This window comes from Rattus rattus, chromosome 6 (assembly GCF_011064425.1).
Source record: "Rattus rattus isolate New Zealand chromosome 6, Rrattus_CSIRO_v1, whole genome shotgun sequence".
Classification (NCBI taxonomy): domain Eukaryota; kingdom Metazoa; phylum Chordata; class Mammalia; order Rodentia; family Muridae; genus Rattus; species Rattus rattus.
The window spans coordinates 103,802,913-103,807,215 of record NC_046159.1 but is presented as its reverse complement, the minus strand read 5'-3'; the positions used below and the strand labels follow the sequence as shown (position 1 = coordinate 103,807,215).

General features: G+C 46.2%; 1 pseudogene; it reads left to right on the top strand.

Moving 5' to 3' along the window:
* The first annotated feature begins 869 nt into the window (after nucleotides 1–869).
* On the top strand, nucleotides 870–993 carry LOC116904728 (annotated as a pseudogene).
* The last annotated feature ends 3,310 nt before the right edge of the window (nucleotides 994–4,303 follow it).

Here is a 4,303-nt window from a genome sequence, read left to right as displayed (position 1 = left end):
CCTTCCAGTGTGATTATGTTCCTTATAACAGAATGTCTCTCCATGTGAAGTGAAGGAGAAATTCTTTCTGATTCTGAACAGCAGGTGAAAAGGAGACTAGAGTCTAATTTCATAGGGAGAATGAATATGAAATATTTCTCTGAAAAAGAGAATTGCTAAGATAATAAAATCTGTCATCTTGAATTTTAGGGCGAAGCAATATAGATCCACTAGACAGACATGAACAATGTTGGATGTAAGCCTTTGTCAGCTTGCCAAAGTCTGACCCTGTCTTTCTTCCAAATTCCTATGTTAATATTCTAATGCTCCAGATGATGAAATAGAAAGAGAGACCTTGGAAGGTGATGAGGTCCTAGCATGATTAGGTCCAAGCACAATGAAAGCAGAGACTTTGTGAATGGAATTGTGTACAAAAAAAAGTCCCATCAGTCTTGTTCAGCACTGCAGCCATTTGCAGTATAGAGAACATTCTTCCACGAGGAAGTAAGTCCTCAGCAGACAACAGATTGAAAGCGCCTTATTGTTGGGCTTCCTAGTCTTTGGAACCGTGAGGAATGACTTTCTGCTGCTGGTTAGTTACCAGTGCTGGGGTGGTTTATTCTAGAAGCCGTTATCATTTGCTTAGCATCTTTTCAACTGAGAGTGCTTTCAACTAGGGCTAACCACTATGCAAATGGTAGCACATAAACATCAGGGCAATAGATTGTTTTCATGCAAGAGCTTTAGATTAGAACAATAATAGGCCACTGGGTGCTTGGGCTGTAATGAGATTTCTAAATACATAATGAGAGGAACGTATTTTCAGAACCCCGGAAACACTGAGATCACTAGATTGAGACCTTTACTATGTTTAAAAAGAAAGGCAGAGACCTGCCCCTAGGGGCATCAGGTGTGGCTGTGTCACGTGTGCATCACTGGTGGCAGAGAGGAGAGGCTATGTCTACGCTCAGTGTTATGCCCTATGAACAAATGAGTAATTAGTAGCCTAATATTTCCTGAAAACCAACAAACAAAAAGACGAGCCTAATATGACCACCAGATCGGTGCCATGGGGCCTGGACAGGGATCTAGCCTGAGATGACTACCAGTCTGGCACCACACAGGCCTGGGAGGGCAGACCTTGACTGAGAGATGACCCCTGTTCTGTACTATGATGCTCAAGGAGGGCACAGTACTCCTGAGACCAACCCTAAGATGACCCCAGATACCCAGAAACCCCAGGCCACTAAGAGGAGCAAATAAGTGGTGGAGAACTGGAAGAGAAAGAGAAACAGAAGGGCATGGGCACAATGAAGAGAGGCAGAACTGGAGACTGAGGGTAGTGAGGAACAGCCTGATGTGAGTAGATGGTGATGCCATCTAGGACCACGGTTGAGTTTTGGCTTATGTTGCCACTAGGGGCCATGTCTGGGCCCATGGCACTGAAGCAGCAGGGGTCTTTTAACCACCAAAGGCCAGGCAGATATCGATAGTCTAGGCTGTCACCTGAAGACATGTCAATACCTGAGGGTGTGCAGAACAGACCCCGCCCCTTACCTGGGCATAGTGTGAGAGCTGGCCCTCAGGGCATAAAAACAAGAGAACTGACCCTGCCCACAGCCAGTTGCAGTACTCGGGAGAGCAGGCCCTGTACATTATGAGAATTGTGTGTGAACTGGCCCAAGGACAGGAGCATGGGAGAGCAGGCCCTACCACTCATCTCCCGTGCAGTAGCATGGATGATGGAGAGATACTGTCTTCCTTCCTCCTCCCTCACCTATGGCTGGCAGGATACCTGTCCCTAGGATCATAAGAGCAGGAAGGCTGACCCTGACCCTCACCTGCTGCAGCATTTGGAGAACAGGCCCTGCTTTGTCATCTGGATAGCACAGTGGAGCTGACCCTGGTGGCTGGGGTACCAGTGACCTGGCCCTGAGGTTGTGAGAATTGGAGAGGCAGCCATGCCTCTTGTCTTCTGTGCATTGGCATCAGCAAGGAAGAGATTCCCTCTCCTCCCTTTCGCCCTTGCCACCAGCAGTGGGACAGGGTCCTGAGAGCAGGAGAGCCATCCTTGTCCTTCACCTGCTCCAGAACGTGGGAGAACAGGCCCTGTAACTTACCTGGGAAACACAGTAGAGCTGGCCCTGGATGTGGAAGTTACAGGTAAGCCGGTCCAATGCATATGGGTTCAGGAGAAATGGCCCTGCCTCTTGTCTGCTGGGCAGTGGTGAGGATAAGGGAGAAACACCCTTACCCCTCTCCCTTGTCCCTTGCCTTCTATGGCAGGTGGAAGAACATGAGCATGGGGACACGAGCATGGGAAAACTAGCCTTGTCTTTTACCAGATGCAGTGCAGTGCAAACACCTCACTTACATAGATACAGCGGGGTAGAGCTGGCTCTGCTTGCAGGATTTGTGAGTGAGCCTGCCCTGAGGGCATGAGAACCTGAGAGTTGGTGGACTTAGCAGCTCAGATACTTCTCAGTTCTAGGTCCAGGGCTTTGAGTGGTCTCACCCCAACACTTACCCCATGGATGAACTGCTGGAGTGCCTGAAGGTCCTACAGATGCAAAACTGCAGGGTCTCCATGACACAGGACTACAACAGGATATGTGAGAAGAGTCCCAGTGATGGTCCAGTATTGAGAGATAGCCAGAGGCATGGTACAGAGCAACAGGTGATTGCAATGACCACTTACTAGAAAACAAATATGGACAAAAGGGTTTACTGTGGCACACACGGTCACATACTATAGCTTCCATAATGAGTTTTTTCCTCTGATGGGGGCTGGTTTTCAATGGTGGAGAGTGTGTATGAGGAGAGGATGAGTAGAGTTGGGGTGCATGATGTGAAATTCCCACAGAATCAGTAAGGAGTTGAAGAAAAGAAAGGCAGGGGTTGGCAGTCGTTTGTGGCTAGATGGGAAACTGCAGAAAAGGTGTTCATCATCTACCAGCAGCGGAGCGTCAAGACTGTGAGCTTTTGCCTTTAATGGCTAACACATCTACCTCTGCAGCCCAATAGTTGGCCTAGATGAGAAATGGCAGAAGGGGTGACGATGTCACTTGGCATAAGGAGTAAAAGGACTGAGAGGAGTAGGGAAAGATGAGCAGAATGCACACTTGCTCGGTCAGTCAACCTTTCGTGGACAGTCAACCCTCAGGGCGGACTTGGATGATTATGGAGTAAGGTGAAAAATGCTATACTCTAAAGAGCTGGCATTCCCATTGCTCTCTCAGAGGCAAATGTGTTGGTTGGCGCTTCACCTGTGTAAGGATGTTCCTCAGGATGCTGAGTATGAACCTTAGGAGAACACAAAATGTGACTGAAGGAGATCATCCATTCTTCATAAAGGAAAAAGTCAGAGAGTCAGAGAGTCAGAGAGAGGAGGAAAAAGACACACGAGGAGGTAGCCTTGACTCATATCTGACACTGTGTAGAAGGAACCATTGCTAGGGACTTGAACAGGAAGCTAAAGGAGGGAAATGTTTTAAGGTAATGTTTTAAGGTATCTTCGCACTCCAGAATTCAATTCTAAATGATGACTTTGTGTGTAGTAAGCTTTCACTGTGCAGATATGCCCTCCATTCTCCTTCAAATTTGATGGCAACTCACAGGGCCCTTGTTTGTAGAAATGTACACACGGTAAACTCAAGTTTTTTTTTAAAGGATCCTTACACTCATTTTCTTCAAATGAATTGGGAGTTTGAGTCAAAATTGACATAGGTACCAAGATTATCTTAGGTTTGGTGACTTGCAACGTTCTTCATTCAGTCATAACTCCAACCAAACTCTCAGAAATGAAACTAGAATTGTGAGACCCAGTGGACTGCTAGCTGTCTATGATGCTTCTTAAATGGAATATATTCTAATTATTCTTGGGTAGTTTGAAACTATCCATCAAAACCATATCTGTCTTAGTTAGGGTTTCTATTGCTGTGATAACACACAAGAGCAACTTGGGGGAAAGAAAAGGGTTTACTTTACTCAGGGAAGTCAGTTCAGGAACTTGGAGGCAAAAGCCAAGCAGAATCCATAGAGGAGTATTGCTTACTGGCTTGATTCTCATGACTTTCTCAGGCATGACTCAGGATTGCCAGCCCAGAAGAGGGAGTGCTTCACATATCAATCATCGATAAGACAAAAACAAAACAAACAAACAAACAAACAAACAAACAAAAAACCAAAACAGAAAATGATCTGTAGACTTCTCTACAGGCCAGTCCTATGGACTCTTTTCTTTTTAAATACTCTTCTTCCTAAATGACTCTATCTTGTGTCAAGCAGACATACAACTAGACAACATAACCACAATGCCCTATGG